We start from the raw sequence: 26,319 nt of genomic DNA on the forward strand, positions 1-26,319 counted from the left end.
ATCTGATATATTGTATATATGTGTATTTGGTTATTTGAAATAGGATAGGGAAGGGGGAAAAACAAGATGAGGAGCAGGAGTGGTGGGAGGGAAATGAGGACCAAGACATGAGAAAAGGTATCAATGTATGTGAAGTAATGCACTCTCTATCTGGTGAATATAATGTAACCCTTCTATAATTACAATAAAATATATATGAAAAAAATTGTGTCACTCCTTTTTGGATTCCTTATTTTTTAATTGTGGTAAACAGCATGTATTATTATGTTAATCATCTTAAAATGTACATTTAAGTTAAATGTATCTGAACATTTGTAAACTGGTCTCCACATCTTTTCAATCTTCCAAAACTGAAACTGTGTGTCCATTGAACAACTATCTTGTATTCCTTCCATTGTGAATAGTCTTTTTCTGCAGGGACTAGGGAAATAAAAATAATACTTTCATCCTTTCCATCCTTCTTACTTTTGCTGCTAGATTTTTACTTTAAACTGGGAAGAGCTAGGAAAGAAGTGGCACTGTCCAAAAAGGAATTAGCTTTTACCTGATTTATGTAAGTATAACCCCTCAGTACATCACTTTTATATTTTTATAATAACCAAAAATTAAAAATATTTTTATTCTTGTATTTTCTATAACAAATACTAAATAAAACATAACATATTATGATGCACTAATCATCCACATGTTAACATGTAATTTAAGTATGGATTAATAACTTTAGAAAGAGGTAGGGATGGGTATGTTTGGTGGTATAGTTCCTATCTGTTATATTTAACACTAAGCTTGAAACTGTTTACAATTTCAGGTTTTTCCATGTGTGAATTGTGCCATGCATTCTGACTTCTGTTACACATTGGGGAACAGTTCATCATGTTGCTTCTGAAAACAGATTCAAAGCAATTTCCTAAAAGATTCTGTAAATGGTCCTTGCTCTGAATTGAAGACATTTTCACTGGATGGTAAATGCCTTAAAGCTTTCACTGACTAACGCTTAGAAACTTTAAAAACTTAATCAGCATTAAGTTTGTCTCAATTACACCTCTCAAAATGGAGAAACCCAACTAAACAGATGCATTTCAAGTAGTGGGATAGAAATGGTGATAAGAGATCTCTAATCCAAGAAAAGCCCAGGACCTGATGGATTAACAGCTACTTCTTTTTTAAAATTTTTTATTGTAATTTATAGAAGGGTTACATTTTATTCATCTGATAGAAGGTACATTCCTTAACAATCATGTTTTTGTCCCCATTTCCCTCCCCCACCTCCTCCCCTCATCTTGTTTTCTCCTTTTCCCTATCTTATTTCAAATAAACATATATACAATATATCAGATAACAAGGCAAGATAGCCAAGGGACAACAAAAGAGATGAGAAATAACATAGTGCATTAAGAACAACAGTCACACCTAATATAGCGCTTGTTTTTATATCTTGAAGGTATTTTCATTTAGCCTCATCCTATATGGTCTTATATAGCTAGGTTTTGCCCCATTGTAAACCTCTGTTAGGAGAGTCCAAGGTTTATATTAATTATGACAAAAGAGGGAAACCATTGACCCTATGTTCTTTTGAGTCTGGCTTATTTCACTTAATATGATTTTTTTTCTAACTCTTTCCATTGCATTACAAATGAGGCAATGTCATTCTTTCTGATGGCAGCAAAAAAAATTCCACTGTGTGTAAATACCGTATCGTTTTGATCCAAAAATCAACTGAGGGGCATTTAGGTTGGTTCCATATAATTGCTATGGTAAATAGTGCTGCAATGAACATCATTGTGCTAATGGCTCTAGTATGTCCTTGTTTCTGAACGATTAGGTAAATGCCAAATAACAGAATTGCTGGGTTATAGGGGAGCTCTATGCTTAGACTTTTGAGGAATCACCATATTGCTTTCCATAGTGGTTGAATGAGCTTACACTCCCACCAACAGTATTGTAGTTATTCTTCCTGGCCACATCCACACAGCATTTGTTGTATTAGATTTTTTGATTATGGCCAATCTAACTGGAGTGAGGTAGAATCTCAGAGTTGTTTTGATTTGCATTTCTTTTATTGTCAGAGATGTCAAGCATTTCTTCATGTGTCTATTTCTTCTTCAGTGAAGACTCTCATTAAGTCTTTGGTCCATCTTTTAATGGGATGGTTGGTTTTTTGGAGATTAGTTTTGGTGTGATTAAATTTTTTGAGCTGTTGATATATTTTAGATATGAGGCCATTGCCTGTTATATGGTTAGTGAAGAACTTCTCCCACTCTGTGGGCTTTCTATTTAGCTTGCTAGCTATGTCCTTTGCCATATAGAAAGTCTGCAGTTTAATGCTGTATGACATATCAAACTGTCTTTGATTTGTTCTGTTTGGGGGTCTTTATTGAGAATGTTTCGACCTGTGCCAGGGAGACTAGTATATCTCCTATTCCTTCTTGTAATGTTTTAACTGCATCGGCTTTTACTTGAGGTCTTTGACCCATTTGGAGTTAATTCTGGTGCAGGATGATATAGAAGGATCCAACTTTACTTTTCTACAGGTGCTTAACCAGTTCTGCCAGCACCACTGGTTGAAGAGGCTGTCTTTCTTCTATTCTATTATTTTTGCTCCCTTATAAAGATTAGGTGACCATAGGTCTGTGGGTTGATTTCTGGGTTTTCAGTTCTATTCCATTGGTCCTCAGGCCTCACAGCTTATTTCTATAAGCTCAAACTCTTCAGTGAATTTGAAGTGAAGGCTCTTTGCCAAAGAGCCAGCATAACCCTCCCCAAAACAGACAGGGACTCATCAAAGAAAGATAACAATATAACCATCTCTTTGATGAACACTGATGCAAAACTTTTCAACAAAATACTGGCCAATTGACTTCAACAACTCATCAAAAAATTATACACTATGATCAAACAGGATTCATCACAGGGATGCAAAGCTACTTCAATATATGCAAGGCAATTAATATAATTAAGCACATCAACAGGAGCAAGGACAAGAATCACATGATTGTCTCAATAGATGCACAAAGGCATTTGACAAGATCCAACACCCCTTTATGCTAAAAGCTCTGGAGAAGCTAGGAATCCATGGAACCTTCCTAAGTATAATAAAAACTGTGTATGATAAACCTCCAGTTAGAATTATACTTAATGGCATAAAGCTAAAGCCATTTCATCCAAAATCAAGAACAAGACAAAGACTCTAACTCTTTCACTCCTCTTACTATATTATTTGAATTCCTAGCCAGAGCAATAGGCAATAAGCAAATAAAAAGGGGATCCAAATAAGTAAGGTGGAAATGACATGAATCTGTACTTAAAGACTCCATTCCAAAGTTACTTGAGCTGATTTAAAATTTTGGCAAAGTATCAGGGTAAAAAAATTAGCCTTTAAGTTGTTCTTAATATATTGTTATTTTTTTCTCTTTTTTTGCTCTTATGGTTTATCTCATGTTCTTATTGGATCTGACTATTTTACCTTGTATACTGTATATATGTTTATTTGAAATAAAGAAGGGAAAGAGCAAAATAAGATGATTGGGGGGTGAGGTAAATAGGGACAAAAACATGAGAAGGGGTATTAATCTGGGAGAAGTAATGCACCTACTACCTGACAACTGTAACTGTAAAACCTCTATACATTATCCCAATGATCTTCACCAACCAAACAACAGACAAGGGCCTCATATCTAAAATATATCAACAACTCAAAAAATTGAATCACTCCAAAACTAAGCTCCAAAATAACAACCATCCCATTAACAAATGGGCCAAAGACTTAAAGAGAGTCTTCTCTGAAGAAGAAGCAAAATGGCCTATAGACACATGAAGAAATGCTCAACATCTCTGCTCATAAAAGAAATGCAAATCAAAACAACTCTAAAATCCCACCTCACTCCAGTTAGAATGGCCAGGATCAGGAAAACGAATAACAACAGATGCTGGAGGGGATGTGGCCAGGAGGGATCACTACTACACTGCTGGTGGGAGTGCAAACTCGTTCAACCACTATGGAAGGCAGTATGGCAATGCCTCAAAAGGCTAAAAATAGAGCTCCCCTATGACCCAGCAATTCTACTACTTGGCATTTACCCAACCATCCAGAAACTAGGGCATACTAAATCCACTAGCACAACAATGTTCATCGCAGCATTATTCACCATAGCAAAAATATGGAACCTAGATGTCCCTCAGTTCAGTTAATGAGTGGATCAACAAGTTGTGGTATTTGTACACAATGGAATTCTATGCTGCTGTCAGAAAGAATGACATCGCCCCATTTGTTAGGAAATGGAAAGATTTAGAAAAAATTATATTAAGCGAAGTAAGCCAGGAACTTAGGCTCAATGGTTTCCCTCATTTGTCATAATCAGTAGAAACCTTGGGCTCTACTAGCAGAGATCTGTAATAGAGCAAAACCTTGATACATAAGGCCATATAGTATGAAGCTAATTGAAAAGACCTCTAGGATATAGAAACATAAGCCATATAATGAATGATTGTTGTCCTTAACGTACTATGTTATCTCTCATCTCTTTTGCTGTACCTTGGTTATCTCATATTGTTACAGTATCTCACTTTGTTATCTGATATATTGGATTTATTTGTATTTGGTTATTTGAAATTGGATAGGGAAGGGGGGAAAACCAACATGGGGGGGCGGGTGGAGGGGAGGGTAATGGGGACCAAGACAAGTGAAAGGGTATCAATATATGTGAATTAATGCACCTTCTATCTGGCAAATATCATGTAACCCTTTTATTAATTACAATAAAAATAAAAAAAAATTAACTCTCAATAATCAATGGCTTTCCTTTATGCCAACAATGAGAAGAGCCAGGCAGAAATCAGGAGAGCAACTCCTTTTGCAACAGCCTCAAAGAAAATTAAATACCTAGGAATTAATCTAACTACAGATGTAAAGGACTTTTATGACGAAAACTTTAAAAACCTGAAAAAGGAAATTAAAGCAGAACTGAAGAGGTGGAAAAAACTTCCATGCTCCTGGATTGGAAGAATGAACATCGTACAAATGCAGTTCTGCCAAAGGCTATCTTTAAATTCAATGCAATACTCATCAAGATCCTAATGTTATTCTTTAAGAAAGTGGAAGAAGCAATACAAAAATTCATATGGAATAATCAATGACCCAGAATAGCAAAGAAAAAAATAATCCTTAGCAGAAAGAACAGTATTGGAAGAATATCAATACCAAACTTTAGACCCTATTACAGAGCTATAATAATCAAGACAGCTTGGTACTAGCACAAAAATAGGCCTAAGGAGCAATGGAATAGAACCCACAGACCTATGGCCACCTAATCTTCTATGAAGGACCCCAAAAAATAGGATGGAAGAAAGACAGCCTCTTCAACAAATGGTGCTTGCAGAATTGGTTAACCACCTGCCAAAAACTAAACTTGCATCCTTCTATGTACCCGTGCATCAGAATTAATTCTAAATGGATCAAAGACCTTGAGATAAAAGCAGATAACCTGAAAACGTTATAGGAAGGGGTAGGAGATTCACTAGGAGTCATTGGCATAAGTCAAAATTTCTTAATAAAGGTTCAGAACCACAACAAATTAAGGAAAGTTTGGACAAATGGAACTGCATTCAACCGCAAAGCTTTTGTATGGCAACGTTCATAGGTAACAAGTTAAATAGAAGCAAGAGAATAGGAGATCTTCACAAGCCATGTTACATACAAGGGCCTCATATCTAAAATATCTCTACAGGTAAAAATTTGAATCTCTCCAAAACCAATCCTCAAAGAAAAAACCCATTCCATTAAAAGGTGGGCTAGGGGCTGGGAGTTTGGCCTAGTGGTTAAAGTGCTTGCCTAGCATGCATGAAGACCCGGGTTCGATTCCTCAGTACCACATATAGAAAAAAGCCGGAAGTGGTGCTGAGGCTCAAGTGGTAGAGCTCTAGCCTTGAGAAAGTCCAAGTACAGTGCTCAGGCCCTGAGTTCAAGCCCAGGACTGGCAAAAATAAAATAAAATAAAAAATAAATAAATAAAAGGTGGGCTAAAGACTTAAAGAGAGACTTATCTGAAGAGTAATAAAAATGGCCTATAGACACATGAAGAAATGCTCAACATCTCTGGCAATACAAGAAATGCAAATCAAAACAACTTTGAGATTCCATCTCCTTTCCATCAGAATGGCCATTATCAAGAAATCTAATAACAACAGATAATGGTGGGGTTGTGGCCAGAAGGGATATCTACTATAGTGTTGATGGGAGTGTAAACTTTTCAACAACTCTGGAAAGCAGTGTAGTGATTCCTCAAAACATAGAGCTCTCCTATGACCCAGAAATCCCACTGCTGAGCATTTACCCAAATATCCAGAAACAAGGACATACTAAAGCCACTAGCACAGCAATGTTCATTGCAGCAGCATTGTTCACCATAGATACTAAGATATGGAACCAGATGCACCTCGGTAGATGATTGGATCTAGAAGATGAGGTGTTTATACATAATAGAAGTCTATTTTGCCATCCAAAAGAATGATATCACCCCATTTGTAAGGAAATGGAAAGACTTAGAAAAAAATCATATTAAGTGAAGCAAGCCATTCTCAAAGGAGTAACAACTCCATGGTTTCCCTCATTTGTAATAATTAGTACTCATCTAGGGTTCTTCTAGCAGAGCATCACAATACCTCAAAAGCTATGTACATATGGTCACACAGGATGAGACTAAATGAAATGAACTCTAGGTTATGGAAACAAGAGATTTATCTTTGTGATTGTTGTTCTTAATGTAGTATGTGAAATTATTTATTTTCTCTTCTTCTTTCCACTTATGGTAAATCTCATGTTATTACGGTATCTCACTTTGTTATCTGATATACTATATGGGCACTTATTTGTTTATCTGAAATAGGGAAGCAAAGGGGGAAAACAAGATGATTGAGAGGGGGTGGGGGGAAGGAAAGGTGGACAAAATCATGAGAAGGGGTATCAAGTTTTGAAAGGTAATGCATCCAACTCTAACCCCTGTATTTATTAGCCCAACAATGAAATGGAGAAATCCAAATCTAATCAACAATTCAGGTCAGAAGTGCAAAAAGAAATTTAAGTTGAGAGACTTCTGGTGATAATATAGGTAAATAAACAGAGAATATAGACAAGAAATGGACCAAGAATTAGATAAGAGAACCTAAACAGTCACTCTAATTTCAGATAAGGTCCCCTACTTTACTAGCTGTGAGGATTTGATACTTACCCTTCAATTTCAGTTCTCAAGTAAATGGCATTAGAGAGGGGGATTCAGAGGAAGATGGTGGCAGTTCAGGGTGAGTCTTTCTGAACTCTTATCAGGATACCATTATTAGCATTGTAGATGAAAGTTTATACCTAAAGAACAATTCTAAGTAAGCTGCAGTAACACAGAGATCTCAATTAGAGAGGAAAAAGGCAGCCTGCTCAAGAAGAAAGTTTTAAGCCCATGCTGTTGGCAGCGGGCTATAGATAAGAGGCCGGGCACTCAGCCCCTCACCTACCTTCAGCACAGACCTGCTGGCTACAGACAACCAAGGGGTAGTGTGAGTACCTCACTAAAGACATTCTCACTCCTACCTACAGAACAGCATCTGGAAGGTAGCCCCTCCCCACCAGCTGACAGCAGCTACTGGCAAAGACCCTGCCATACCAACTAGCAGATTAGAAGTGCAGCCTGAGAAGTGATCTCCACAGCGCCATCTCTCAAAAGGGAAAAGGTTTTTCCTAGAGTCAACTTAACCGGGTTATCTCTTCCTTGCCCTCCAGGAAGCAGTTTTTCCCTGGGCAGAGTCACTGTCCTGGGAAACAAAGCCAGAGGCTGCTCCACCCTGAGGCTCTCTGCTGGAATGGCTAAAAAAATAGTGGCCCCAGGCTGGATCAAAGTGAGTTCTGAAACTCAGCACTGACTCCAGAAAGAAAACAACTCCATTCTCATTCATGCTATGGAAAACATCCAACTTTCTCCTGAAGGACACATAAAGCTCACCACCCTGCTCACCCTGGGTGAAAACTGTCGCAGAGACCCAAAACAAATCTGTAAGGCAGAACTTTTTCTGCCCAATCATCTCTTTTCTTTTTTGCCATTTTTTCCATCCTCTTCCCCCCTCCCCTTTTTTTCTTTTCTTCTGTCATTGTGGTCATTCCTCCAAACATAGTTACAGCAATTAGTAGTAGTTCTCCCTCATTGTATACAAACTTGTTACAAATTATATTTTTATTGACTAAGTCCCCTGCTTTCTAATCCTTCATTTATAATCTTACTACTTCTTGTTTACAAACTCATAATTGTGAGGTGTTGTTTCTTTTAACATTGATCTCTTTCATATATATTTCCTCTTTATTTTTTATAAGTTTTATTTTTAAATTTTTATTCATTTTTTCCCTTTCTATCACTTTAGGTCACAGTCATCTTCACTCTATTCCTTTCCTTCATTACTATATTACTCTTACACTCCTATATTACTCTTTTCTTATTTCCCCTCTTGGCTTTCCTACTATCTTTCTATCTTCTGTTCCTTCTTAAATTTTCATAATGCATGGATCTACAGTTGATTGTTGTTGACCAAGACTGCATACATATTTGTTCAGAGTCCAGAGTGACTTAAATATCATAGAGATTGGATTGTGGATTTTTTTGGTCATAAAACTATGTTTGGTGGTAGTGTTAGATTTGGCTGTAAGTGCACAAAAGGAAAGAGACTGTGAAAACACCAGTCTAAAATTGTGAACCTCTATAGTCCGGGCAGCTATACAGTTCTAGGCAAGTTATATCTTAAAATTGCAATCTTGTGTGGTATTAATCTTGCTCACATTTTCAAATGGGCAAAACACGAAACTCAAGAAAAATGGCAAATCAAGGAATAGGTTCTCCCACTCAAAATAAACAGGCAATAGAGCAGTCAATGGCAAACCTAGAGGAGTATCCTATAAATGCTCTCAAATGAAATGGCCTATAGACACAGGAAGAAATGTTCGACATCTCTGGCCATAAAAGAAATGCAGATCAAAACAACATTGACATTCCACCTGACTCCAGTTAGAATGGCCAGGATCAAGAAAACTAATAACAGATGCTGGAGGGGATGTGGCCAGGAGGGATTACTGCTATACTGCTGGTGGGAGTGCAAACTCATTCAACCACTATGGAAAGCAGTATGGCAGTTCCTCAAAAGACTAAACTTAGAACTCCCCTATGACCCAGCAATTCCACTACTTGGCATTTACCCAATCATCCAGAAACAAGGACATACTAAATCCACTAGCACAACAATGTTCATTGCATCCCTATTTACCATAGCAAAGATACGGAACCAACCCAGATGCCCCTCAGTAGAAGATTGTATCAAGAAGATGTGGTATTTATACACAGTGGGAGTCTACTTTGCCATCGAAAATAATGACATCGCCCCATTTACAAGGAAATGTAAATACTTGGAAAAAATCCTATTAAGTGAAACAAGCCAGACCTACAGGAACATAGGCTCAATGGTTTCCCCCATTTGAAATAATTAATACACACCTAGGACTCTCTTAGCAGAGGATTACAGTAGCACAAAAACCTAGGTACATAAGATCATATATGATGAGGGTAAATGAAAGGATCTGCAGGATCCTTTATCTTGTGTGATTGTTGTTTTTAACGTACTATTTTGTTGCCCTTTGGTTTGATTCCTCAGTACCACATACATAGAAAGCCAGAAGTGATGCTGTGGCTTAAGTGGTAGAGCTCTACCTTGAGAAAACCAAAAAATAGTGCTCAGGCCCTGAGTTCAAGTCCCAGGACTAGACAAAAATGTTTCTAAAATTCAGCTGGGGTATTTCTGTATTTGTTTTATTTCTATGTTTAGATAAATATTGTGAAAATAAATAATTATCCAAGATAATTGCTTAAAAGTAATTGCCAAATATTTTAAAGCAACTTTAGAAAGGTAAGATCATTCAATTAAAATATTCATTCAAAATAAACAAGTCTTTATTATTTGCAAAGTCTGTCTTCAGACTTTCAGCATTGGGTCTAATCATGTGTCTGGCAAAATTACAGTACTTGGTTTTTTATTTCAGGTGAATTAAAATTAATATCATTAAATTAAATTAGAAGGCTGTGATCATGGCCTAACTCATTGTTTAGTATCAAGATCATTTACTTTTGCATTGGATTTAGTATTCTGTGTCTTTATTTTATCTGCATGAGCAGAGGATCAAGGATTGAGGGAAACCTAGTAACAAATTACTTAGACCTTTAGCTCAATGAATAAATCACCTGTGGTGCTGTGTGCATGTGATCCTAGGTAGGTGATTGCTAAAAGTATCTCCACTGTAGGCCAGCCCAGGGCAAAAGAAGCTAAAAAGTCTTTAGTGAAAATATAGCTCAAGCAAAAAATGGTTGTGGCATATCTCTTGAGGAAGTGTTAACCTCACATGTTTTAGGACCTGAGCTCAAATCCTAGTACCTTCAAATACAGCAAAAATATCAGATTTGAAAAAATAATTGCAATGTGGAACATTTCAAAATAGGATGTAGAAAATGTTTCAAGCTTCTGCTTTTTGCTTTTTCCCAATTTGGTAATTCAGATATGATTTGGGGCTTGTAGCCACTCTTGCATGGGTAATTTTACCATGAAATCATCCTTAGGCTAATGTACTAAAATAAAAAGAAAGTTGCAGTAACAGAATCTGGGTCATCCTGTTGCCACAGAAGAAAGCTGTCTTCGGTAAGTGGATCTGCAGCAAAAACAGATATTCAAATGAGCTTGGAAAAGACCAGATTAAGATCCCAGACATCCATAAACTAGATAAATGCTAAGTGATTTAAGTTACTGAGTCTTGAATTATTTCATTAAACTGAATGATTATGAAAACAGAAAATGAATACCAATGTTGACCACTATGTATTTTATAAATGGAACTAATTCAAGAAAAATGTCTTAAACAGAGTGTGACATGTGAAATTTTATAGAGCAAAATCTTTTTTCTAAATGTCATGACTTGTGGAAAAGGATAATTTATTTAAAATATTTTAAAATGCCATTAAAAATGGACCAAACATGAGAAAGGGTATCAATATGCACTTAACTATGTGACAAATGTAACCATAACCCTTCTATACATTATCCCAACAATAAAAAAAGAAATGTATCAAATTCAAATTCACTAAAATAAAAATTCTTAATGATCAAAATACCCTAAGATGAATGCAAAGAAGCAATTTTCAGCATATTGAAAGATACTACTATTACCTAGTTCTGAAACAACAGATTATAGATTTCCTTGGGGCAGCCCAATATTAGTGGTGATGTGTGTAAGAGCGTTTGTGACTTCAGCCTGCCAGCATGCACTTGAAAGACAGATTGTAAAACATCGTGGGACTATACTGTTTACTGAATTTCATTTCTTAAAGCTACTAGAATTTGTTTTTTGCTAAATATTTGTCCATGGACTTACAAGTACAATTTCCTAAAAACAATGATGTTAGAATTTGCATCAACCATGACAATATCTCCTTAAGAACAGGCTCAACTGGTTCTCAAGGCTGAATATAACACAAGAGGTAACTTGTAGATAAATGAAGCTTAAGAAATATAGTAGCTTTGCTTGTATAAACTATATGTCATGGGTCATGTTGGGCTACACCATTTCACGAGCACATGGTCTAACAATATGTCAGATACAGAGTTTTACTGAATGATAGCCCAGAGAAAATAATAATGTTTATAGGATAAATAAGGAACAAAACATTGAGAAACAATGTGAATAGCTGTACCCTGAGGAAACTATTCAGCCTTAATCTAGCCTTCTGTTTCAGAGAATCTTGTCAGTGCATTCAATTGTGTGACTGAGTCTTGTCTATGCCTATAATTCGATATAATATGAATTCTAGAAAGATGGATATGAGACTAGTGACAAGCAAAAATAAGGAAATATATTCCCAAGGTAAGTCATATGAGCAGTTTAATTAGTAAAGCAATGGGGACTTACAGAAATGAATCTTGATTTATTTAGGTAATCAGAAGCATGAATTCAAAAGGGGCTGGACCCTGTTAAAGGGAATCTGATTTTTCCTCCATCTCAAATATCATCTCTATTAGCTGTGAGGATGGGTGTCTGAATCTGGGTTATATCGATGATTTAAGGTAAGCAGTTTTCCCTCACTTTCATAGACCAGATCTACATTTGAAATTGTTTGATTCTTGTCTACCATTCTTTCTTATTTTCTTTAAGCACTTTTAAGAGTTAGTTCATTCAACATGCTATTTGATTAACACAAAGCATACTGATCAGTGTTACCACTTCCATCATTCTGAAGTCTCAGCTTTTCATTCATTACAGTGTGAGAATGAAGACCACCAGTTTCAAGTTGTATTTCCTTAACTGAAAACTTAGTTTTGGAAATGAAACTGAGAGAATTTCTTCTAAGGAGTCCCCACAGAAGTTATATACAATGAATGATATCCTGATGACAATTGCACTGTCTTATATAAGAACCTGAAATTCTCTTTTAGTGTTTTCTGTAAAAGGCATCAATGGGCATGAATGTTTAAGTGAAAACCCCACTCCTCTTGGATTTGAGGTTTAGAAATCTTAGGATGTTAGCCTCTGGGCATCTTCATTATATATAAAAAGGTAAGTATGGCACAAAACTTACTTTTTATTTTCCAACAGAAATGATCCTCAATCAACAGAAAAGAGATATAGTAGAATAAAAATATTAAAATTTTATGTCTCATTAACTGAGGACAGGCTTATCATTTCTATAAGAAAATGTGGTAATTTTATGAAGGCTTTCTTTGAATTTCTCTAATCTTAATATTATATTCAATTTGATCAAAGGAACAGTGAATTTGATAACTGATGGCATGAATACATAATTTTTGCCTTAAGTCACATATTTCCTCAGGATAAAAATTCTAAAAGGTAAGCATCTATTAGTAGTTTTGAAATACTTGACTGTGAAGACACTGATCAGCAATCATTGACAACAACTATTCTTAGGTTTAATTGAATTTTTTCCTCCTATTCAATGATTCAGCACTTATTTAAAATTGGGAAAAATTGACTCTAATTGCTTCCAATATTTTTTTTTTTTTTTTGCCAGTTCTGGGCTTGAGCTCAGGGCCTGAGCACTGTCCTTGAACTTTCTCAAGGCTAGAGCTCTACCACTTGAGCCTCAGCACCACTCTGGCTTTTTTTTAATCTATGTATGTGGTACCAAGGAATTGAACCCGGGCCTTCGTGCATGCTAGGCAAGCACTCTACCACTAGACCAAACTCGCGGCCCCTGCTTCCAATATTTTTAAAGCTATCAATTTCACAACACAGTGGAATCTTTGCAATATATCTGAGAGAAATGATCAATAATATGTCAAAATATTTGGTGAATTTTCAAAGAAGACTCTTATGAACTCTTTTCTGCAAAATAAAATGGAAGTCAGGCTGAAAAAAGTTATTCATATGGTATCAGATATTTTATGATGTAGCTATTTTTTAAAAAATGTTCAATTATGGGAATGTACAAAGAATATTTCAATGCCCCTAAAGAAACAAAATATTAATAAGTTAGCATAAGATATTATCTTTTGGCAGGGAGTTTGGCCTAGTGGTAGAGTGCTTGCCTAGCATACATGAAGACCTGGGTTCAATTCCTTGGTACTACATACATAGAAAAAAAGCCAGAAGTGGTGCTGAGGCTCAAGTGGTAGAGCGCTAGCCTTGAGAAAGTCCAAGGACAGTGCTCAGGCCCTGAGCTCAAGCCCAGGACTGGCAAAAAAAAAAAAAAAAAAAAAAAAAGATATTATCTTTCTATGAATGGTCTTTTGTATGTAGTGAAGACTGAGCACATAAAGGGAATGACTTAGTAGTTTGCTTCTGTTCAACATAATTTCTAGCAAGCTTACCACCTTGCTGAGAAGGTTTGATTGATAAATGCTTTAATGTATGCTTTTTCATGTAGTTATTAAACCTAAACTTAAAATGTAGGTTGAATTTACTTTAAGTAATCATTACTTTATGTAATTACTGTATGTAATATGTGTAAATTTATGTAGAGAGCTATTACATTCGCCATTACAAGATGGCGCTGGCATCCGCCTTTGTGGTTGCGCCACTGAGTTGTTTGAAAGTTTCCAGGAAAAGATGTGATTGTTCATGAGCTTTATGCATGATTGGAAGTATGTGTAATGCCATATTGCTACTTGTTTAGAATGTGCTATAGAGGTGTATTTATATTATTGGCTATAGAATTGTAAGAAAGCAAATGTGATTGGATGATGGGCCTATAAAAGCCCAGGGTTTTGAGGAAGTCGGGGTCGACCCGGCATAGCTGTAAGTTTGCTGAATAAACTGCTGCTCGAGAAGAAGTCTCACTTGTTGCGTCTTCCTTGCCGGCCGAGGGGACAGCGACAAATTTAAAACTTTCCTTAGAAGTTTCATTGTGTTTTTTTTTGTGTGTGATATTACTATTCACTATTACTGCTAATGTTAAGACATGGCATGTTTCTTTATTCTAAATTCCCTACTAAATTACTAGCCCACTATGATATACAGCAAAATTTCAAACATGAGAAGCATCTAACCTGTGGACATTTTTATGCTACATGATGAGGCAGACAGGTATCCTTTTCTTCAGCCTCGAATAAGTTACTGTGTTGCACATGCCTGCATTAGTGACCCTGTATGACCTAAAAAGATGAGCTAGATATAGCCCTTGGTAGAAATAAAGAGGTCTGTGAAGGTACTTATTTAATCTTTTCTTATGTAGAAAACACTCACCTTATGAATACTTTCCTATCAGTGATATATAATTGGAATGATTATTCTTGATTGTCAACTACATTGAGAAATATCTAAGAGACTAGCAGAGCATACTACTGAAATGTCTCTGAGGGTGGAGCTAAATACAATTTGCACATTGAACAGTAACAGAGGAAGGAAGATTCTGTTTGAATGTGGGCAACACTTTCCAATAGGAAGGGTCCTGGATACAACCTGTTATGTAGATTTGTTCTTTCCCAGTCTCTCTGCTTCCTGGCTTTATGAGGTGAGCAGCCTTCATCTCTCCCTTGACACCATCACATTCCATCTAGCCTCAACCTCAAAGCAGTGAATCTAGGTGGTCTTGGATAAAAACGTCTACAACTGAAATATGCCATAATAAAATATTTACTACTCAAAATTATCTCTCAGTTATTTGTCACAATGATTAAGATGCTACCAGTGTTTATTTTTATTGTAATTAATAGAAGGGTTACATTATATTTACCAGATAGAAGGTGCATTCCTTAACAATCATTGCTACCCCGTCTCATGTTTTTGTTCCCATTTCCCTCTTCTACCCACCCCTCCCACATTTTGTTTTCCCCCTTCCCTATCCTATTTCAAAGAAACTAATAAACATAACAAAAATTCTTGAAAGAACCTTCAACTTGGTGTGTAATGAAGTTCATACCTTCTTAATCTGGGTAGTCCCAAAACACTAAAATACAGTTGCTAGATAAAAAGCCAAGGCCTTTTATTGTTTCAAATGTTTTTAGCAGAATTTTTCCAGTTTAGTTTACAACCATCCTCAACCAATCGTTAAAAAGTTATAGGATGATTGCTCTTTGTTATAAGTGGCTTTTTATTACAGAGTATTCCAACAAAAAACAATTTCAGAGCACAATTTTAGGTCACTGAGTATGTCTTCAACAAAGCTCTTATTTATTTATTGTCTTTAAGTGATATGTAATTTTACATATTTCTGCTTAAAGTTTAACTCCTAACTTGAATTCAAATGCACTATGCTCTTAAGTAGTTTGGAATGAGATGAGAAAACTGACTCAAGAATCAATAGAGTGGAAAAGTTTATCTTAAGTAGATATGTAAAAGAAAGGATACACATTTTTATAAATGTAAAGAACATGATTTCTGATCATAAGATTTTTGTCATCCCTTTTTTCTATATAATCAGATTAAACTATATGACGTAGTCACTTTGTGAGAAAAAAAATGTTTAGAAAATACTAAACCCAAGTTTTTTCCTCAGTTCTTCTGTGAATGCTTTCTTTGCATTTAAATTTTATACTATTTTGTTTTGTTTCGCCCACACTTTCTTAGAAAGCACATCCGCTGTGAGCAGGATTTGAACCTGCGTGGGGAAACCTCATTGGATTTCGAGTCCAACGCCTTAACCACTCGGCCATCACAGCACCATTCGCCCACACTTTCTTTTATCTTACAATTTTGCTAGTTTAGTTTAGAAATGCAATTCACATTTTAAATTAAAATTATAATCTATAAAATGTCAATAACAAAAATATATTTTAATACCAACCTACTTTTAATTTATTACAAAATTGTGATACTGTAAATCTATTATTTCCCCTTCTTTTGAGGTCAGGATTAGATGTATTCATTTGAAAGTGTGTATTCAACTCCTTCACCTGTAATCCTAGCAACTCAGAAGGCTGAGATCTCAGGATCACATAATGAGTGATTGTTGTCCTTAATGTATTATGTTATCTCTCATCTCTTTTGCTATCCCTTGGTTATCTCATATTGTTACAATATTTCACCTGGTTATCTGATATATTGTATATATGCATATTTGGTTATTTGAAGTCGGAAAGGAAAGGGAGGAAAACAAGATGAGGGGCGGGGTGGGAGGAGGGAAATGGGGACCAAGACATGAGAAAGGGTATCAATGTATGTGAAGTAACGCACCTTCTATCTGCTGAATATAATGTAACCCTTCTATTAATTACAATAAAAATATATGAAAAAAACCTAACCTTGGCAGGAAAAAAAGCCATAAGTGGTTCAAGTGGTAGAGAGGCATCTGGATTGGTTCCATATCTTAGCTATAGTAAATCATAGTAAGTGAAGTAATCCAGACCCAAAAGAATATAGGCTCAGTGTTTTCTCTCATTTATAATAATTAGTACACACCTATGACTGCCCTAGCAGAGGATTACAATAGCTCCAAACCTATGAACATAAGATCATATAGGGTGAGATTAAATGAAATGAACTCTAGGATATGGAGATGAGCTTTACCTTGTGTGATTGTTGTTCTTTATGTACTATTTTATTTTTCTTCTTTTTTTTGCCCTTATGGTTAATCTCATGTTGTTATTGTACCTGACTTTTGTTACCTGGTGTATTATATATATATATGTATATGTTTATTTGAAATATGGAAGGAAAGGGGGAAATCAAGATGATTGTAGGAGATTAGGGGAAGGAAATGGGAACAAAACATGAGAAGGAGTATTAATGTGTGAGAAGTAATGCATCTACTACCTGACAAATGTAAGTGTAACCCCTTTATACATTATCCCAACTAGAAAAATGAATAACTAGCACCTTGGAAAACTAAAATAAATAAATAAATAAATAAATATTAGACTAATAAAACTGTTAGACCACTTTGATTTCCCACCTTCAAGGAAGAATAATGTTTTGTATAAGTAGAACATGCTAAGTAGGCTTCATTTTGAGAGAAGAGAGAAGAGCAGAACAATGTTAGTAGAGTGCTGAATCAAGTTTATTTGTAGTAGCTCAGCAAGGTAAATTAAGCCATAAACAAGTAATCCAGTTCATGCCTGTTTGGCATTCTTCTTTCTCTTTGAGACTTCTCAATGACTCTCCCTTTGCAAAATAATTTTCCCATCTCTGCAAACACTAGGAATGACCATCAAATATGAGGAAGAATGTTGCCTAAAATAACAGCATTTTGATCAGTTACCAGTACAGCTACAACTACTGGGATGAATAATGCATTTTGAAGGCCATAGATGGTTAATCTAAGTTCTACACATTCCCTTGTTACATAGATAAAGTCTTAGGATAGAACAAGGTCTACAGTTTTTGAACACACAAAGCTCTCTGATCTGTAGACAAATCTCATTATTTATTTTAGAATTGGTCAATGTAGGCTACCAAGAAAAATCTCAGATTCCAGAGCCAAATGTATTTCTGATGGACAAAAAGCCCACAATATGCAAGAAAAATTTTGGATCTTATCCATTTTAGTTTACTTACAGAGATTTTAATGCATGTACCTAATAGGCACATAATATAAAAATATGTATCCTTGGGGCTGGGAATTTGGCTTAGTAGTAGAGTGCTTGCCTAGCATGCACGAAGACCCGGGTTCAATTCCTCAGTACCTGAGCTCAAGCCCAGGACTGGCAAAAAAAAATATGTATCCTTTTCCAAAGCACTGGGACCAGGTTTTCTCCAAGACTTTGACTTGCAAGCTTCCTGTTAATGATGTCCAGCTTGGCAGGTGGTATGTTTGTTATCTAACTTTTATTTTTTTTCTTCTATTTTGATTTAATAAGTTTTAAAGCAATAGGACAGTAGTCATTTTATTCTGCAATTGAGAATGTTTACTAAATGCTAGGAAATACAAAATTTCTAACGCAGGCAAAGTGCTTACTGTGCATTTTCTTCTTTTACTGAAAGCATAGCAAAGAGAAAAGCTATGGATAAATCACTGGCACATGTCAAACCTTGAGGAGACAGCTCTTAGAAGCACAAGAAAGATTATGTGAAGTTTCTCTACTACAGAATTTACATTTGTGTTTTATCACTTTGCTCTGATTTATTTTGCCAGTCTTGGGTTGGAGCTCAGTGCCTGAGCACTGTCCTTGGACTTTCTCAAGGCTAGAGCTCTGCCATTTGAGCCTCAGCACCACTTCCAGCTTTTTTCCATGTACGTGGTACCGAGCAATCGAACCCAGTCTTCCGTGCATGCTAAGCAAGCACTCCTCCACTAGGCCAAACTCCGGGCCTCTTTGCTCTGATTTTTTATGGCTACTTCTGACAAAATCAATGGGATCATTCATTGATAATCTTATGTTGTTGCATTATGGGACCAGTTGAAAGATGTAGGTGGCTGGGGAAATGCTTTTGAAGGAGCTCCTTTTCAGCTCACAGTCTTACTTAATGGCTGCCTTGAGGTGAGCCTCCTCCTCTGAAAAATACTCATAACCTGCCATGAGGTGAGTGGCTTCCTCTGGCTGTCTCTCATGCTTCCAGCATCATTAAATTACACTCCTTTATGGCTCTGAATCTACCAACTTCCCTGCTACGATGCAGTGAGAAGGCTTCTTTGACAAATGCTTCTAGCAACATGGTGTCTTCAGCATTGGCCAGGTCCCAGGAGAAGAGTATCTGACCCCAAATGCAACTTCTAAAACCAAAATCTAAAATGAACCTTGCTTCCTTGTAAGTGGTTGATGTCAGAGATGTGTCACAGCAATGAAAACTAACACACCATGATTTCACTACACAGTTTGTAGTACACATTTTATTAAAGTATATATGCAACATTCAGATTTATAAAAACAAATAAAGGAATTCCTACTTCCTTATCCTCAACTGTCCAATTTCCACAACTACTAGCCACAATTTCATATGTATCCTTTCTGACATCTAATATCTGCAGTAAGTTTATGAAATTTGATAATTACAGTGACAAAAGATGTTTAATAAATTCCTATTTAAAAAGTTGATATTCATTGCTGCATTATTCACAATAACTAAGTGATGGAAACAACCCAGATGCCACACTACAGATGAATGGATGCTCCTGTATCTACTCAGGAGGCTGAGATATGAGGATCAAGGTTCAAAGCCAGCCCTGGCACAAAAGGACCTGAGACTCATCTCCAATTAACCACTAGAGAATGGGAAGTGGGGCTTGGCTCAAGGGTAGGGTGGTAGCCTTGAACTGAAGAGCTCAGGGACAGGGACAGTGCCCAGGCTGAGTTCAAACCACACGATCCATTAAAAATTGCGATACATAAGTATATAAAATGGAATTCTACATATCCAACAGACAAGATAAAATAATGGCATTTGCTTGGAAGTGGATGAAACTAGAGCAAATCATGTTGATCGAATTAAGTCAAGACCAAAGGAACAAAAGGCTCATGGTCTCCTTGATATATGAATATGAGATCCACACAATACAAGAGCAATGACTCAATATTCGGGTACCCAAGATTATGGACAAGGTCTTGGAGATATAAACATAACTACATACACATAAAAATCTCTAATGGGATATGTACTCTATAAACATCATGTTATATAGATCAATATGTATCTATGACATACATATTCTCAGCTTAATTTGAATTATGTTCTAAAATCTAGGTGCCAGTGATTTCTTATAGACATTCCCTTCTTGAATACTTGTTTGTTAAACATGACATTTGAAATATGATGCAAAAATCAGTGTTAATAAAATCTTTCAATAAAAACGAGTTGACTTAGAACCTTGCAACTGAACAATCAGTGCTGTTTTACCACATAAAAAGAGCTAGACTTTGACATGTCTCCAAGAGAATTAGGCTGATGTTCTATCCTGGTACTCTTAAACATCAACATGAAAAATGAAAGCCCCAAAGCAGAAGACAACTCTAGCTATCCTGAATTTTAGTTTACTTAAGATGAAAGTTCCAAGTCCAACTCCTAGTATTTCAACTCCTTTTAAAAGATAGAATATATTTAAGTAAATACGATACATTCATATTTTTCTAAACCTTTAAACATTTCAGCTCCCTAATTCCCAAATTCAATTTACTTTTAATTTCACAGGTTATAAACTCCAGAAAACTAGCAACAATTGGCAGATATTCGGCTGAAATTAAAATTCAAGAAATCTTTATGTCTAGTCTCCATTTTTCCTACTTTCCTCCAAAATATTAGCAAGACTTTATAATCAATAAAATTATTAATATAAAATAAAACTAGATTAAAGTTATATTTCCTACTCAGACAACATTTTTGTTAAGCATGGTACATACCATTTTTAAGAGAAATTTGATTTTGATGTATAAGAAACTCTGGCTCCGGGCCGGGAGTTTGGCCTAATGGTAGAGTGCTTGCCTAGCATGCACGAAGACCCGGGTTCAATTCCTCAGTACCACATGCATAGAAAAAAGCCAGAAATGGTGCTGAGGCTCAAGTGGTGGAGTTCTAACCTTGAGAAAATCCAAGAACATTGCTTAGGCCCTGAGCTCAAGCCCACAACTGGTAAAAAAAAAAAAAAAGAAACTCTGGCTTACTATCTCTTGCTGTTCTGAAATGGCTCACTATTGAAATATTATGATATACAGATCTTACTGGAAGATAATTACGATTGCTGAAGTGGAGTGCTATCACAAGAAATTTTTACTATCATTTTGTTAGGGATTTTTGGTTGCTGTTATTTTCAAATTCAGTATACCATCCTATCTGAAAGTGTTCAGATACCAACACTATCTAAAATTAATAAAGAGTCTTTTATCTATAAAACCTTAGCCAAGATATTGTTTGTTTCTTGACTTAGTACATAGTTTTATATATTTCTTCTAACTGTGTGGGAAATATCAAAGTCTTGATTTCTAAAGTTTTCATTAGCTAAAATACTGATCCAGTAATCCTAAATGTTAGAGTGGAAACAGAGTTATGAACTAGAAAAGCAAACCTAAAAGAACTATGTAGGCATCCCCTAACTCTTTTCCTATCCCCTCTGCATCACAGAGAAAGTAATATGCTTATTAATAGTAGATACGCTTAGGTGCTTTGGATAATGATGAAAATCAACTCCTTGAAGAAATGCAGTAACAACCAAACAAAAACACATTTGACAAGATAAAAAACATCACAGAACTAGCCTCTTCTGCACAGTATCAACATAGCTGCAACTCAATATAAAGAAACTTTTTGTAGATATCCACAGGTATATTTATCAGAAGGAATAAGAAATGGTATGAAGGTATCAAAGTGGATGGATGATATTTTTATACATTAATTCTTTTGAAATAAAGAGAACCATGTGTAATCGTGGAAAAATCCAGGTCATCCTCCCTCTTTGATTTTCTTGAATTCTCAAGGAATGCTTTTTCTCTTGAATTCAGTTTGAATTCACATCAAATTTTTTCTTTCTTAGGAAGGACAATATCTATTCAGAGGTAAAAACTGAGAGAGAGAGAGAGAGAGAGAGAGAGAGAGAGAGAGAGAGAGAGAGAGAGAGAGAGAGAGAGAGAGAGAGAGAGAGAGAGAGAGAGGGAGAAATCTTAGTATAACTCTTACACTCTTTGGATTTTTTGTTTGTTCGTTTTGTTGCTTCCTGACAATCAGCTTGTATTTGGACGAAAGACAACCCTGGCCTATAAAAAGGAGAGATAAAGAAGATTTGGTATCCATATGGTATGAATAAAAAGTGAGGGAGTCATTTTTGCTCTCCATTCTATTCTCTGATAATGCTTTGAGTAAGGGTGTTAGCAATCCGTGCTAGTCTAAGAGGTCATAAGAGGATTGCATTATAGCTTGGCACCCAAATCTCTTAATATTACATAGGCTTCTCTATGGAATATTAAAGAAAATTACATTACTTGGTACAAAGGCTTGTATAAACAGGAGGATGTTCCTACTCTCTTGAGGTGAAATGGATTTAATGGATGCTCTTCACTAAACAGGGACATGGGCAGGAAGACTAGAAGAGAAAATTCTTGGTTTAGGGCACACATGCCTAATGCCCTGGTCTTGTTCGCATGGTCTGCTTGATTGATGGCTGCAAGTTAAACTTTTCTAGGTTTGGGCTACTAAGTACACATCTTTAACAAGTACCTAGAGAAGTTCCATAAATGGTCAATGACTTCTCCTCATCTCAAGTACTAAGAAGAAATGCTGGTATGGCCCTGATCTTCCTCAGGATTAATCTTTCTCTGGATTGTTTATGGTCTTTGGATCTGATTTCAGAGGAGGAGGGTTATAAATTTTGGTCTAATCAAGTTAAATTAGGCTTTTTTCAAATTCTAATGTCATTATAATCTTATTGTGCTTGTACATTTTCATCTCAGGTTTGATTTTCATAGGTGATCATGAGTAAATCACATGTGCAGAGTGATTCTTGAGAGGTGTGGTAATTTTCATGCCAATTACTTCTTATAGATTGGTGATGGGGTATGAGGACTTGATTCTCTATACCTCTAAAACAACAATAACAACAAAAAAACACCCTGAGCCAGGGTAGACATACTGGTTGTTCTTCTCACTTCCTGAGATGACACACTTTCAATTTTGCCTTTCTACTTTCATAAACTGTACTTTTCCTATTCTGCTTTATGTGTTCTCTCAAATATCTCACAGAAAATAGAATCAAGATGGTTGTGCTGTTCTGCTATCAATAGAATTGTTGTGAAAATGTCATGGAAAAATCATCTACTAGGTAGTAGGATTTATATGGGTATTACATTCCCTAGACTTATCATACAAAGAAAGTCAAAAGCTATGCTTTCTTCAACACACAGTTAAAATAGCATTATTTTAATTATACATTATAGTGTACTATGCTCCAAAGTCCCCTGAGTCACATTGTCACAACTGACAAAAGTCTGTCATCAAAACACATAGAAGCAACCAAAGAATTGTTAAAGAAATGGTATTTCTGTTCTTTAATCATTGCTATTGTTCCTGTTTACTGCTATATCTTTATAAGAAAATCAGTTATAATTTTTATGATACAAAATCGTGTCAATGTTTTGTTTGTAAACTAAAAACAGGAACCATTCCAATACAAAGGGGGGGAAATAATTTTCTGTGTCTAGCTAGTCTCAGGAGTTTTAGAGAAGAGGTATACTATTCAGAAGAAATAGTTGAACCTTGGGGGTATTATAAATCTCCCTTCAATTCATATCCCCCTTCTTCCCTTCTTTGTGCACATGGATGGTATAATTTAGCAAAGTAATTTAACATTCTCACTTAGAATTGTCGACTAATAGAATGGACAAAGCAGAATACAAGCTAAAAAATGGTGATTAGCACCAGTAGAATAACATAACATAATTTTTGGTGTGTGTGTGTGTGTATTTTGTGTGTGTGTGTGTGTGTGTGTGTGTGTGTGTGTGTGTGTGTGTGTGTATGTGCCAGTACTGGGACTTCATCTCAGTGCCTTGGTGCTTATTCTTAATAGTTTTGTTCAGTCTGTTATTATTCTTCCATGTGAGTCACCTTTGTATTTTATTGTTTTATTTTTATTTTGGTGCTTAATTTAAAATAAGAGTCCTATGGACTTTCCTACCATGCTGTGTAAGCTTAATCTTCTAATCCTAACATCCCCAGTAGCTAATATTACAGAAATGAACCAATACTGCCTAGCTGATAACAACAGTGTTTTAAGGTAATTTTAACTAATCACATTTATCTCATGATCATCTGCTCAAAACATACCTGTAGTTATTGGAAATAACAGGTGAGATTACACTAGTTTTGTTATTCTTAAAGCCAATTGTTTGTTTTTGTTTCATATTAAGATGGCAGAAAGCATAAATGAAGAAAATAAATTAAATGGAATTTTCCATTGAGCATTTTCATTTAGAGAACAGGATTAAAATATAGATATTTTAGGGTTTGTTTGATTGCTTGTTTTCTTGTTTATTACCAAGACAGGAAAGTCTGGGTAATTTTTCAAAGCTATATAAATAGCTTTTAAGTCTCTAATTCTAGTGGCTGCTACACTAGTTAAAAAAATTGATATGTATACCAGAAAATAAAAGTGAACTTTATTCTCCCTATTTTGTCCTTCACCAGTCTCCAGAGGCAAAAGTTGTTTGTCTCTAACATTGTATTTTAAAGGTCATTTTTTATTTTATAGCTCTAGGTTGGTTTTTATTCCTAGATATTTTACATGACCTGTGGTAAATTAGACTCTAACCTGTGCTGAAGGACAAACTATAACTGTGTCTAATATCCCAGAACTTCATTTTCCCACTCTGGTGTGCATACTTGAACTGGCTTAACAAAATCCTATGGGTAATTCCTTTTGACTGACACTTAGACACTGTACTATGGAATTTAAAATTTTAGGATCTGGGATAAAACAAACATGAGTTGGAAATTTAAAATACTTCCTAGCTCCTTAAATTTGTTTAAAAGTTACTTATTCTAAAAAACCCACTGCATTTTCCATAAAAATCAAGAGGACATATATTTTAGTCTCCTCTTTCAGAAAATAATGGACATTATTTACTATCAAGTATTTTGAGTGTATCCTTAAAATAGGTATGAAAAATAAGATAGATGCTACTTCCTCTTGTTTCAGTGCTATGGTCCACTTTCAGTATTTAAATAGAGAGAATAACTGCTCATAACTTCAGTTTATTAAATATTTGACTTACTGGTCAATGTATGTATACATGTTACACAAAAAGAATTTTTTGATGAATTATGATTTAATTAGAAAATCTTGAATTCTTGCACAGTAACATGTATGAGTTTTATACTTTAATGTTGTGTCAGCATCCATTGTAAATATAGGTTTAACTCTCTCTTTTTTTAAAATATTTTTATTGTTATTAATAAAAAGGTTACATGATATTTGCCAGATAGAAGGTGCATTAATTCACATACATTGATACCCTTTCACATGTCTTAGTCCCCATTACCCTCCCCCCCACCCCGCCATCTTGATTTTCCCCCTTCCCTATCCAATTTAAAATAACCAAATATAAATATATCTGATATATCAGGTAACAAAGTGAGATACTGTGAAAATATGAGATAACCAAGGGACAGCAAAAGAGATGAGAGATAACATAATACATTAAGGACAACAATCATTCATTATATGGCTTTTGTTTCAATATCCTAGAGGTACATTCAATTAGCTTCATACTATATGGCCTTATGTATCAAGGTTTTGCTCTGTTGCAGATCTCTGCTAGTAGAGCCCAAGGTTTCTACTGATTATGACAAATGAGGGAAACCATTGAGCCTAAGCTCCTTTGAGTCTGGCTTACTTCACTTAATATGATTTTTTCTAAGTCTTTCCATGTCCTAACAAATGGGGCGATGTCATTTTTTCTGACAGCAGCATAGAATTCCATTGTGTACAAATACCACATCTTGTTGATCCATTCATTAACTGAGGGACATCTAGGTTGGTTCTATATCTTTGCTATGGTGAATAATGCTGCAATGAACATTGTTGTACTAGTGGAATTAGTATGCCCTAGTGTCTGGATGATTGGGTAAATGCCAAGTAGTAGAATTGCTGGGTCATAGGGGAGCTCTATGTTTAGTCTTTTGAGGAACTGCCATAGTGCTTTCCATAGTGGTTGAATGAGTTTACACTCCAACCAACAGTATAGTAGTGATCCCTCCTGGCCACATCCCCTCCAGCATCTGTTGTTATTCGTTTTCCTGATCCTGGCCATTCTAACTGGAATGAGGTGGAATCTTAGAGTTGTTTTGATTTGCATTTCTTTTATGACCAGAGATGTTGAGCATTTCTTCATGTGTCTATAGGCCATTTTTGTTTCTTCTTCAGAGAAGACTCTCTTTAAGTCTTT

The 26,319-nt window shown here is 35.6% G+C and overlaps 1 long non-coding RNA gene and 1 other non-coding gene across 2 annotated transcripts in view; both read right to left on the reverse strand.

Annotated features, from left to right (window-relative positions):
* Positions 1-310: 310 nt before the first annotated feature.
* Positions 311-26,319, reverse strand: part of LOC150065712 (uncharacterized) — a 36,963-nt gene continuing 10,954 nt past the window's right edge. The window contains exon 3 of the long non-coding RNA XR_016534792.1: positions 311-420. This is a non-coding gene — a long non-coding RNA (uncharacterized LOC150065712). The remainder of the gene's footprint in view (positions 421-26,319) is intronic.
* Positions 16,098-16,179, reverse strand: Trnas-cga (transfer RNA serine (anticodon CGA)). The gene has a single exon. It is a non-coding gene; the product is annotated as a tRNA-Ser (tRNA).

This window comes from Megascapheus bottae, chromosome 3, assembly GCF_031878675.1.
Source record: "Megascapheus bottae isolate mThoBot1 chromosome 3, mThoBot2.hap1, whole genome shotgun sequence".
NCBI classification, from domain to species: Eukaryota; Metazoa; Chordata; class Mammalia; order Rodentia; family Geomyidae; genus Megascapheus; species Megascapheus bottae.